This window comes from Anolis carolinensis, unplaced genomic scaffold, assembly GCF_035594765.1.
Source record: "Anolis carolinensis isolate JA03-04 unplaced genomic scaffold, rAnoCar3.1.pri scaffold_11, whole genome shotgun sequence".
NCBI lineage: Eukaryota > Metazoa > Chordata > Lepidosauria > Squamata > Dactyloidae > Anolis > Anolis carolinensis.
The window spans coordinates 22,194,810-22,208,065 of NW_026943822.1; the positions used below are offsets into that span (position 1 = coordinate 22,194,810).

At 42.3% G+C, this 13,256-nt stretch overlaps 1 protein-coding gene across 1 annotated transcript in view; it reads left to right on the plus strand.

Annotated features, from left to right (window-relative positions):
• Nucleotides 1–12,935, plus strand: part of hmg20a (high mobility group 20A) — a 61,545-nt gene extending 48,610 nt beyond the window's left edge. Inside the window, exon 10 of the mRNA XM_062963429.1 lies at nt 9,301–12,935. The gene's annotated coding sequence lies outside the window, so the exon portion shown is untranslated. The remainder of the gene's footprint in view (nt 1–9,300) is intronic.
• Nucleotides 12,936–13,256: the final 321 nt, after the last annotated feature.

Consider the following 13,256-nt stretch of genomic DNA (forward strand, 5'->3'; position numbering starts at 1 on the left):
AGTTGAGTGCCGGATCACCCAGCGGGATTGTTTTGCAGACGACAACAGAAAACTGCTTTGGATCAGATAAGAATATTATCGGGGCTCAAAAAAAATCCAGCCTCCAATTCCAGTCTAACGGGATCCTGAGCAAAGTCTCTTCATCCCAAACAGATTGCAATGGCAATGGTGGCAACTAAAACTCAATGTATGCTTCTTGTCCAAAACTCCGGAGAACTTCTGTAGGTCAACGTATGCAAACCCTAGGATCTTCTGCAGGTCAATGTATGCAAACCCTAGGATCTGGTTCTCCAATCTTCAGGATGAGAGGAGGAATCTCAGGGCAAGAGCATTGCCTTGAAATCCAATAAATAGTTACTTCCAAGCTCCAATGAGTGAACAAATTGCACCAAGAAGACCGCCGTTTCAGTCCTCAGCATCTTGTCCAAAACTCCAGATAACTTCTGCAGGTCAATGTATGCAAACCCTAGGATTTTCTGCAGGTCAATGTATGCAAACCCTAGGATCTGGTTCTCCAATCTTCAGGGTGAGAGGAGGAATCTCAGGGCAAAAGTGTTGCCTTGAAACCCATTAAATAGTTACTTCCAAGCTCCAACAAGTGAACAAATTGCATTGAGAAGATTGCTTTTCAGTCCTTGGCATCTTCTCCAAAACTCCAGAGAACTTCTGCAGGTCAATGTATGCAAACCCTAGGATCTGGTTCTCCAATCTTCAGGACGAGAGGAGAAATCTCAGGGCAAGAGCGTTGCCTTGAAATCCAATAAATACTTACTTCCAAGCTCCAACGAGTGAACAAATTGCATTGAGAAGACTGCTTTTCCGTCCTTGACATCTTCTCCAAAACTTCGGAGAACTTCTGCAGGTCAATGTATGCAAACCCTAGGATCTTCTTCTCCGATCTTCAGGACCAGAGGAGAAATCTCAGGGCAAGAGCGTTGCCTTGAAATCCAATAAATAGTTACTTCAAATTGCATCAAGAAGACCGCTGTTTCAGTCCTTGGCATCTTGTCCAAAACTCTAGAGAACTTCTGCAGGTCAATGTATGCAGATCCTAGAATCTGGTTCTCCAATCTTCAGGATGAGAGGAGGAATCTCAGGGCAAGAGGGTTGCCTTGAAATTCAATAAATACTTACTTCCAAGCTCCAACGAGTGAACAAATTGCATCGAGAAGACTGCCGTTTCAGTCCTTGGCATCTTCTCCAAAACTCAGGAGAACTTCTGCAGGTCAATGTATGCAGATCCTAGGATCTGGTTCTCCAATCTTCAGGACGAGGGGAGGAATCTCAGGGCAATCTCAAATTTTGTTACACAGTGTTATTAATGTCTCACTGTAGGATCAGTGCAAGGAAACCCTCTGCATGGTCTTCCAAATGCCTGCTGTCCACCGCTCTTGCCTTTTCTCACATCTCTTTCAGCTGCTGTTCCGGCTGCAGGAAGTTCAACATTGCTTCCCGCTTGGCACGTGAACCCTCTGCCTCTTTCTCTTCCCCGGGGATATTTCCCCTCCTGATTCGGGGAGGCCGCAGAGGAAGGGCATCCAAAGTCCAAGGGCGGTCAGAAGGAATGTCCACCCAGCCAGGCCTTCAGGCCTTCGCACCCTCTCCTTCCACGGAGGCGGGTGGGAAAAGAAGGCTCTCTCGGCACAAAGCTTGACCTGTATACAATCCCTTATTCTCTCTCACACACATAGAACATTTTATTTGCTTTTTCATATTGTCTATGAGGACTGCCAGGTCGGGAGAAGCATCCAAAGCCTTCAGAGTTCAGGGCAAAAAATGTGAAACCTTGGGAAACCTTGGGACAGCCTGGAATCATCGTCATCAAATCACTTTTATTTAGATTGAGATGAGACTAGAGATGGGAAGGCTATTGTGTGTGTATATGCTTATATGTGTGTGTATACACAGACACAGACACACAGATATATACATATGCAAACCTGAGCAATGCTGAGCATATATGATATTCTGTGTGTATATATGCATATGTGTGTGTGTGTATATATGCACACACACACACACATATATATATATGCACACCTGGGCAATGATGAACATATACGGTATTCTGTGTGTATATATATGCATGTGTGTGTGTATATACACACACACATACACACACACATATACATAAGCACACCTGGGTAATGCGGAGTATATACACTATTCTGTGTGTATATGTATGTGTATACACCTGGACAATGCTGGGTATATATGTTTTTGTGTATGTGTGTGTATACACACATACACACACACACACAGATATATAAATAGGCACACCTGGGCAATGCTGTTTATATACATTATTTTGTGTGTATATATATGTGTGTGTGTGTATATACACCTGGACAATGCTGGGTATATATCCTTATGTGTGTATGCATATATGTATGTGTACATATACATATATACACACACATATAAATATATACATATTCACATCGGTCAATGCTGCGTATATATACTATTCTGTGTGCATGTACATACACACACGCTTGCACATAGCTATATACATATGCATATATGTGTGTGTGTGTGTATGAGTACAACTTGCAGTGGCCTTTCTGCCAAGGGGATTGTGGCCACTGCAAGTTGTACTCATATACACACACATACACACATATAAATATATATGTATATATTCATATATATATAGCTATGTGCAAGCGTGTACATACACACATGCTTACACATAGCTATATATATATATGCATATATACGTATATATTTATATATGTGTGTGTGTGTATATGAGTACAACTTGCAGTGACCTTTCTGCCGAGGGTATTGTGGGAATTGTAGTGCAAAAAACCTGTCAAGAAATGGAGGGCGACACCAGCAGAAAGTTGTGTCTGCTGCCGAGAGCATTGCCGGAGGATTTAAGAAATCACACCATCGCGGAAATAAGAGCAACATTATCACGTTCGGTGGGAAGTGCCAGCCGTAGCATTTGGCAGGGTCACATTCTCTGGCAAGAAAGAACGAGCGGGGGGGGGGGGGGGGGGGAACGTACCGGAAACCCATGATATAGATGCGCAAACATGTGCGCGTAAATGGAGGCATTTGTTGCCTCGTTTCCAACAGATCTTTGAAGATGCCATTATTTATTTTTTTATTCATTTATTTACAGTATTTATATTCCGCCCTTCTTTCTTACCCCGAAGGGGACTCAGGGCGGATCACATTATGTACATATAGGGCAAACATTCAGTGCCCATAAACACATCGAACCGAGACAGAGACAGACGCAGAGGCAATTTAACCTTCTCCTGAGAGGATGTTCGATTCTGGCCACAGGGGGGAGCAGCTGCTTCATCATCCACTCTGATGGCACTTCCTCATTCCAACGTTGTAAATTAGTTAAACTTGCCTCCCCACTTTTATAAGTGGTACCTTATTTCCTACTTGATAGATGCAACTATCTTTCGGGTTGCTAGGTCAGCAATGAGCAGGGGCTATATTTTATTTTTAATTGACAGGTGCTCACCCCTCCATGGGCTGGCCTCGAACTCATGACCTCATGGTCAGAGTGATTTATTGCAGCAGCTGCTCACCAGCCTGCGCCACAGCCCAGCCCCCATTAGCTACAAATGCAGGCGAAATGTCAGGAGGCAATGCTGCTGGAACATGGCCATACAGCCCGAAAAACTCACAGCAGGAAGGTGCCTGAGGCTGTTAGGAATTGTGAGAGTTGAAGTCCAAAACACCCGCAGGACTGATACTCGCACAGAGTCACACAGGAGAGAGAAAGAGGGATTATTTCATCCTCCGCAAAAGGGGCAAAAGGAAGGGTTGGGAATGGTGGGAGTTGGAGTCCAAAACACCTGGAGGGCCCAAGTTGGCCCATCCCGAGATTTAAAGCAGGATTCTTCCCTCGAAACCCCCTTTTCCCTTGTTTGTTGCTCTCCAGGAAGGCTTTTCGGAGGCCGGCTTGTTTGTGCCATGTGTGTATATCGCAGGGCTGGGGCCTGTAAATTCCACGCATTCCCAAGATGCTTTCCAGGGAGGGAAATCTTGTTGTGGAAAGCAAGGTTTTGCTCTGCTGTGTCTCAGAAGCAAAGGGTTGCACAACAAAGCCTCTGATGCTTTTTTCCAGATGTCTCTGAATCCCAGCGGGGAGAGGCAGTGCCCTCTCATGGCCATCCTCGATATTGCACCTTCTAGGAAAAAAGGTGAGATGGAATAAAACTTATATATATATTTAAAAATGCAATGAAGAAAAAAAAACTAATTGAATACATTCAGCTGCAGGGATTTTAATATTCTTGCAATAACCCAAATCAAGAGAAAATTTATTTTCGGATATTTGTAAAGAGGGCCTTTGTTATCCACTGGGTCTAGGAATTAAGTACAGTAGAGTCTCACTTATCCAAGCCTCGCTTATCCAAGTTTCTGGATTATCCAAGCCATTTTTGTAGTCAGTGTTTTCAATATACAGTAGAGTCTCACTTATCCAAGCTAAACAGGCCAGCAGAAGCTTGGATAAGCGAATATCTTGGATAATAAGGAGGGATTAAAGAAAAGCATATTAAACATCAAATTAGATTGTGATTTGACAAATTAAGCACCAAAACATCATGTTATACAAAAAAAAAAATGACAGAAAAAGTAGTTCAATACGCAGTAATGTTATGTTGTAATTACTGTGCTGGGTGGCACTCTCTCCTGATGTTTCGCCCACATCTATGTAGGCTGTTAGGAATGGTGGGAGTTGAAGTCCAAAACACCTGGAAGGCCCAAGTTTGCCCATGCCTGATGTTGAAGCTTGGCACATCCATGTTTTTTTTTATTAAGGTAACACACAATTTGGCCCAATAATTTCCTATCGTGGAAGAAGAACTTCCCCCGAAGGGACTATTTTTATTTGGTACATGATCCGAGAGCATGTTTTATTCCATTGGATCATCTTGTTTGAAGGAAGCAGCTCCATGTCTGGCATGAATTTTAATGTCGGTTTCTCGGCATTGTCTTGCTCCATTGCCTTCCTCCCCATCGTCGCGGGTGTTGTTTCGCTCTGAATAATATTTCTTTAAAATGCCGTTATTTGCAAACCAAGTGGCTTAGGAACTTCACCCTCGAGACTGTGCTCACGCCGGGGAACGGAATATATATATATATATATATATATATATATATATATATATATATATATAAAATTTCAAAACGAAGAGAAGGAAACCAGCCTCGCTGCCACCACCTTTTTCTCTCCGGGACCAATTTTGGTCGGAGGCTGAGGTCCCGCTAAGGTCACCAAATCCTAGCCATAAAGTAAGATCTTTATCTTTGTGGGAAATTGGGAAATAGCTTTGCTGATAAAGGGGAAAGGCAATAAATAACTTAGGAATTCCTGGCCAAGTCTCCCGTGAGCCCGGTGGTATGTTTCAAAGGTGTGTATTTAGCAGAAATAGTTCTCCTTCCCACACATATCTCAATTGCAATGCTTTTGCTCCATCCCATCCACTAACAGGAAGGAAGGAAGGAAGGAAAGAAAGGCAGGATAGCTTCATCTTGCTATAAACACCAAACTGCACACAGGTGGAAGTCTTGATAGTTTATTAAACAATAGAAGATAAAAAGTTCTTAAAAGACAAAAGTCAAGTCCGAAAAGATAGTTACAAAATAAAGCCTTAGAGCATAATTCAAAGAATCACCAGCATCCCATTAGAGCATGACAAAGTCACAAGAGCTGCAAGATCATCCAGGAAAACGAGAGCTTGCTCCTTGGTTGAACGAAAAGTTGCTTTGACAAAAGTTTGTCTCCAAACACTTTGCTTTAATACCCTTTGCAAAACATGAAAGCATTTCTTTGGCCTCTGACCTCCTTCTTGTTTGCTATTCTCATACTCCTTCGAACTCTGAATTCCAAACGGTCAGCTCGATCTAGGGAGCCCGTTTCATCAAGGTCAGCCTGCTTGTTATTGTCAGCCTGCTTGCTATCAGACTGAGAACTGTCCTCCTTTTCTAAGTCAATTTGCACCTGGCTAGTTTCAGTATCAACAACAACATTCCTTGCTGTGGGAAAATGAACTTGCACATCCTGTTCCTCATCTTCTACAACAGGGACATTTTGAACCTGATTGTGAACCTGAATACCATCATCCTCATCAAAGTCGATCTGAGGTTCCAGCTGAGTCACAACAGGCAGGCCCGGCCACGTGTTGCTGTGGCTTATGGGACTCCTTTGTTGGCCAGGTGGAATAGCAGTGAATAGCCTTGCAGCCTCAAATGCCTGAACCCTGGCTGTATCCCGGCACCATTGTGACCAAGGGGGTTGCTAGGAGATGAACTGGGCGGGGCCGAAAGGGGGCAGGGCCTACCCTTCTGACCAGCAACCAGGGTTGAAAACGGCTCTTCCTTGTTCTCTAATTTGGACTTTCTTTTCCAGGTTTTTTTGTTTGAAAGACATAGATTGGATGACTATGTCTTTTGTGGCCAAATTTGCTGTGATTTGGTTCAGTGGTTTTGTTGTTTACTCAGTTCTACAAACGTACATTACATATATATATATATATATATATATATATATATATATATATACATATACACACACACACACATACATACATACTAGCTGTGCCCGGCCACGCGTTGCTGTGGCAAAGTGGTGGTGGTATTGGTTAAAAATTGTGTAATTTTTATTTGACGTTATTTGTATGTTTTTTTTTATAAATTTTATTGTAAGTTATCTTTTTATTATATTTCATTATTTTCTTGAATTATTTTTAGTTATTTTCTGTTATTATAGTATTTTATTGTATTAATTTTTTAGTGTTTTAAATTATTTTTAGTGTTTTTTATTATTTTTTTATTGGGTTGCTAGGAGACCAAGTTGGAGGAGCATAGCCTTCTAACTGGCAGCAATTGGATAAAAGCAATTATTCCTCTCTCTCTCATTAGGACTTTATTTTTCTTTTCTTTTTGTTGTATCAACCTAGAGCCGTGGATGGTGGGTTGTGTCGTCAAATTTTGAGGTTAGGGGGCCTGTAGTTTTGTTGTTTTGTGGGTCGCCGTGATGCCATCACTCTATATATATAGAAAGGGTAATGACATTTCGGCCTAGGACTAAACAACAAAACTACACATCCCAGAAACACTAAACTTGGCAGCACAACCCCTCATCCATGCCTCTACGTTCATACAACAAACAGCTCCAGCTACTACAGAAAACGGCCAGGCTTTGAGACTGCAAGGCTATTCACTGCTATTCTACCTGGCCAACATAGGATGCCCATAAGCCACAACAACGCGTGGCCGGGCAAAGCTAGTTTTTATATATATAGATATATATCACAGAATAATACTTTAATAATACTGATGTCATTGTCGTCTGAGATTTAATATGCCACTTCCTTTGGTTGGGAATGTGGCTGGAGGAAGGGATCTCTTGGGACCCATTAATGCAAAAAGCTGGAAGTGTCCCAGTTTGGGCGCCCGCCCTCCCGCAAAACGCCGTAATGGAGTGGCTTCTTTGCTAATAGCTGTCAAAGCGATGCTTCCTTTTTGGATTTGGGGAGAGCGACCCTGGAGTATAGAGTTCTAAATATAAAGGAGTCGTCTTGTGAAGTTTGGCCTTATGAATATTCACTTGTTGCTGAATTTACATTTTGTTTTTCATCTCTGTGAGATGCTAGAAGGACGACGACGGGGGAAACAACAGACGGATGATCGGATGATCGTCTTCCCAGGTGTCTGACGCAACTTTCTAAATGGATGGATGGCCATGGCAGTGAAAGTGATGTCAAACTGTATTAATTCTACAGTGTAGACCAGGCAGGGGCAAACTTTGGTCCTCCGGGTGTTTTGGACTTCAACTCCCGCAATTCCTAACAGCCTACCGGCTGTTAGGAATTGCGGGAGTTGAAGTCCAAAACACCCGGAGGACCAAAGTTTGCCCATACCTGATGTTAGCAAGATGACAAGGAGGACTTTCCCATGACTGGCGGACTCTCTTGCCTTCCGCTTTTCTCCTCCGTCTTGTCGTCATCCGCCAGTCATTGGAGGAGAACTGACGCAGTTGCTCCGCCAAGAGCTTTGGTCTATAATTAAAAGGAGCTTTCCTTCCAAATAAATCAAAACACTCAACAGGGAGTCCATTCCCTTTGCCTCTGAGTTAAGCAGGTGTATTTCTCGATCCCCTTCAGATAGAAAAGGAAGGTTGAATAACACCTGTGGGCTGCTTTTGGTCAACAGGTTTGGAAAAAAGGATGAACGTTTAAAAATTATATTATTATTATTATTATTATTATTATTATTATTATTGACATAACAACATAGCCTGGCACAGCAAACAACATAGATATGCTGGATTTCGTATCACAAAACTACAAGTCGAACACTTCCCAAGTGTCTAGGACTGTGTGATGTATTTTTGGATGATGCGTGCAGATCCCAGTCGGGTGCCTTTTGCAGCTGGCAGATCATCGTTTTGTCAATGTCTATTGTTTCCAAATGTCAGCTGAGATCTTTTGGCACGGTACCCAATGTGCCGATCACCACTGGGACCACATGCACTGGTTTCTGCCAGAGTCTTTGAAGTTCAATCTTGAGGTCCTGATAGCGGCTGAGTTTTGTCAAGGAACTTTCCATGCAATGCTTTGTTGTGCCAGCTGTCAGCTCTAGTTTGTAGTGCAGTTTTCTTGTACTAGTTTGTACTGGTCCAAACCTTTTTCTTTTCCACAACTGTGATGTCTGGTGTGTTGTGTTCCAGAACTTTGTCAGTCTGGATTCGGAAGTCCCACAGTATCTTTGCGTGCTCATTAGTACTTGAGGCGTAAGTTCCAATGAATCATTTGGGCCACAAAGTTGTGCCTCTTTGTAGTCTGTCTGTGCGATTTTCTTACAGCAGCTGAGGATATGATCAATGGTTTTGTTGGTTTCCTTGCACAGTCTGCATTTGGGTCATCAGCTGATTTTTCGATCTTGGCCTGAATTGCATTTGTCCTGATGTCTTGCTCCTGGGCTGCAAGGATCAGGCCTTGTGTCTCCTTCTTCAGGGTCCCATTCGTGAGCCAGAGCCAGGTCTTCTATTATTATTATTATTATTATTATTATTATTATTATTATTATTATTATTAATGGCCTTTGTCCTGATGTCTTGCTCCTGGGCTGCAAGGATCAGGCCTTCTGTCTCCTTCTTCAGGGTCCCATTCGTGAGCCAGAGCCAGGTCTTCTCCTTATCAGCTTTTCCTTCAATTTTGTCAAGGAACTTTCCATGCGATGTTTTGTTGTGCCAGCTGTCAGCTCTAGTTTGTAGTGCGGTTTTCTTGTACTGATTTTTTGTCTGCTGTTTATTACCGGCAGGCTCAACCAAGCCAGAGAGGTCTCAGCTGAGGAGTGGAACTAAGAGCGCCTAACCCATTAGTATTATGGAGAAACAAACCAAAACGAAGTCTATACTGGCTCGGTCTTTGCCCAGGATAAAAAGGACTGTGGTGGATGCTGCCGATTCTGGATATCCATTGACAAGTGGGCTACGGAATCAAAATACAAATGAACAGCCACAGAAGCAGCAGAAATATACAATGCCAGAAAACCGCACAATAATAATAATAATAATAATAATAATAATAATAATAATAATAATTGCATTCTCCTCAGAAGAGTTTACAGAATATCTAGTAGGAAACATGCTGCAGACAGGAAATCCAATGGGTTGCAAGGCAGGAGTATCCAGGTGCTGGGTGACAAAACCCAAGAGCTACAGGAAGTCCCCTTTGATGTCAGGAATCATGAGATTTGGCAGCTCAAGTGGGGTCAAACTGCACTAAATCCACAGTGTAGATGCAGAAGGGAGAAAACAGTAGCATTGCAGTTGTATTTGTAAGACTAGGAAGTCAGTGAATGGAGACTGTTTTGTCAATGTTCCACGATTTGGTTGGATCCATGTTTCTGACTCATGCGGAGAGAAACATGTGGCTCTTTCCGCCGTCAAGAAGCGCGATGATATTCCTGCTTTGAAGTTTGCCATTTAAATAACCTCCTAGGGCTGTGGCAATGTAGAAAAGAAGGGAATGGGGAACTATTTCCCTCCCTCCCTTTCAGATTCATATTTTTCAATCAGGCAGTAAAATGAAAATTAGGAAAAAAAAGTGCGCATCTCCTCTAGCTAGACCCCACGACGGGAGCGGAGATGCAAAGATGTCGCTGTTCAAGCGCACGTTCCCGGCGGTGATGAACGATGCTCGCTTTGGGCTCGCTTTCCCTGAGTCAGCACCCGTCATTCACGGAGCACGATTTACGAACCAATAAACTTCCCTGTAAGCATGGCGAGAGTTATTTTAATTTGGTGCGTAATTTATAAGGTTCATGCCTCCTCGGAGAGATGTGTTTTCTGCCAGCAAGAAGGATGGGACACAAGATGCAACCTTTCCCTGCTACCCGTTAGGCCTGGAGACGGTCGCTAATATTCGCTTTCAGCTTCCATTTTCAGGTTAAGGTTTAATGGTTCCTCTGGACCAGAATTGTAAGGCAGGAGTGAGCAACATCTGGCCTGCCCTTCTTGTCCAAAAAAATTGGATAACATTGAATTGTGTTTCCTGGAACCTACCAGGAAAAAGCAATGCATTTTTTAAATAGGTTGCAACCTCTCTTGTGTTGTTGTTGGACTTCTGCTTCCATACCTCACAACCTCTGAGGATGCCTGCCATAGATATGGGCGAAACGTCAGGAGAGAATACTTCTGGAACATGGCCACACAGCCCGAAAGACATACAACAACCCTTCTGCTTCTGTTTCTGCTTTCTGGTTCATCTCCTGGTTCTTCTTCTGCTTCTGGTTCTGTTTTCTCCAGTTCTTCTAGTTCTTTTGGTTGTTTTTCTGGTTTTTCTTCTGTTTCTTCTTCTACTGGTTCTCCTTCTAGTTCTTCTTTTGGTTCTTCTGTTTCTGCTGCGTCTTCTTCTGGTTCTTCTCCTAGTTCTTCTGGTTCTGGTTCTGTTTTTTTCCAAGTTCTCCTTGTTCTGGTTCTTCTGGTTCTCCTTGTTGTGGTTCTTCTGGTTCTTCTTCTGGTTCTTCTTCTGTTTCTTCTGGTTTTTCTTCTGGTTCTTCTTCTGGTTCTTCTTCTTCTTCTTCTTCTTCTTCTTCTTCTTCTTCTTCTTCTTCTTCTTCTTCTTCTTCTTCTTCTTCTTCTTCTTCTGGTTCTCTTTCTGGTTCTCCTTCTGGTGCCTCTTCTGGTTCTTCTTTTCATTCTTTTGTTTCTGCTTCTTCTTCTTCCGTTTCTTTTATTTCTTCTTCTGGTTATTCTTCTTCTACTGGTTCTCCTTCTGTTTCTGCTGCTTCTTCTGTTTCTTTTGTTTCTGCTTCAGGTAGTACTTCTTCTTCCGGTTCTTCTTCTGGTCCTTTTTGGTTCTTCTTCTGATTCTTCTGTTTCTGCTTCTGGTTTTTCTGGTTGTTCTTCTGGCTTTTCTGGTTGTTCTTCTGTTTCTGTTTTTAGTTCTTCTTTTGTTTCTTCTATTTCTGCTTCTTCTACTGGTTCTCCTTTTGGTTCTGTTTCTGCTGCTGCTTCTTCTTCTACTGGTTCTCTTGGTTCTTTTTTGGTTCTTCTTCTGTTTCTCCTTCTTCTGTTTTTGCTTTTGGTTCTTCTGCTTCTCCTCTTCCTTTTTTTTTAAAGCATACTATATATACTCATGTATAAGTTGACCCCATGTACAAGTTTAGGGTAGGTTTTTGGATTTTGATTTTGAGCCACAGATAGGTCAGGAGGCACTCTTGGAGATGGAAAGACAGAGCTGGGACCTGATAGGGACATTCTTGAATATCTCAAGGTTCTTCTTCATCTTCTCATGTAGAAGATGAAGCAAGCTTGCTCTCTGCTGCTCTAGAAAATGAACCAATGGATTCAAATATCAAGATTCGACTTAGGAGGAACCTCATTACAGTAAATCAATTGGATACCTAAAGATTTGCTATGGAAAGACATATCAACAGTGAGCAGAATGGAAAGGTGTCTTTTCCCAATTCCTCCGAAGCCAAGGATAAATAAAAGCCCAGGGATGTTGAGTCTGATGCTCTGAGCTCCTTTTTGTTCCCATCCTCTCCTTCCATTCCTCATTGCCGCCCTGTAATTGCATTATGGATTGGCCATAACTGTAAAACATCATTGTGTAAACGCATTCGATATTATGTCTTGTTATTAATTTCGAAACGCGGTGCCACGATTCCGCGGCGATGTGATTAAAACCGTAAAGCATTATATTAACGTGCTCTGTAAAAACAATTCGTTACGGTTGCGTTTCGGCCCCCCTCTGGTTTTTTTTTTACCAGTTTCCAGCCATTTGAGGAAATAAATTCCTGCTCTCCACAGGTATAGATAAATGGAGGGTTTAAGCTGCGGGAGGTGAAAATGGTGACGGAATAAAGGAAAAGATGAGCCAGCATTGTATAATGGTTTAAGGGTTGAGCTAAGAGACTAAAGTAGGAATCTCCATTAGAGATTGGAGTAATAATAATGGTTGTTGTTGTTGTTGTTGTTGTTGTTGTTGTTGTTGTTGTTGTTGTTATACAAGGGTTATCCAGAAAGTAGATTACGTTTTGGAATTAAAAATGAACAAAGTATAGGAGAAAACATTTACCATATGCAGTTGAAAGCCACACCCAATACCACTTTTCAACATAGTCGTCATTCAAATCTAGGCACTTATCATAGCGATGAATGAGCTTGGCAACTCCTTCCCCACAAAACTCTGCCGCTTGCGTCCTCAACGCAGCTTTTTGGCGACGATGCGCAGCTGCCCGAAGGGGTGACTGGCTGGTTGAGGAAGCTGGAACCAGAAGCTGGAAAATGTTAAATTGCCTCTGTGTCTGTGTCTATATGTCGTATGTCTAATGGCATTGAATGTTTGCCATATATATGTGCATTGTGATTCACCCTGAGTCCCCTTCAGGGTGAGAAAGAAGGGCGGAATATAAAAACTGTAAATAAATAATAATAAATAAACGAATTAGCGGTACCTAATTTCTCTACTTACCACTCTAAGCTGTTTTGGAACTGCTTAGGTAAACAGTAAGCTGGGCTCAACAATTGGGTGCTCACCCCGACTGGGCTTCAAACTGGCCACTTTCATTTGATAGATTTTATCACTGGAGGGTGGAATATAAATACTGTAAATAAATAATAATAAATAAATAAGCAGTACCTAATTTCTCTACTTACAGCTCAAAGCTTTTTTCGAACTGCTTAGATAAACAGTGAGCTGGGCTCGACAATCGGGTACTGACCCCGACCAGGCTTCAAACTGGCCACTTTTGATTGACAGATTTTA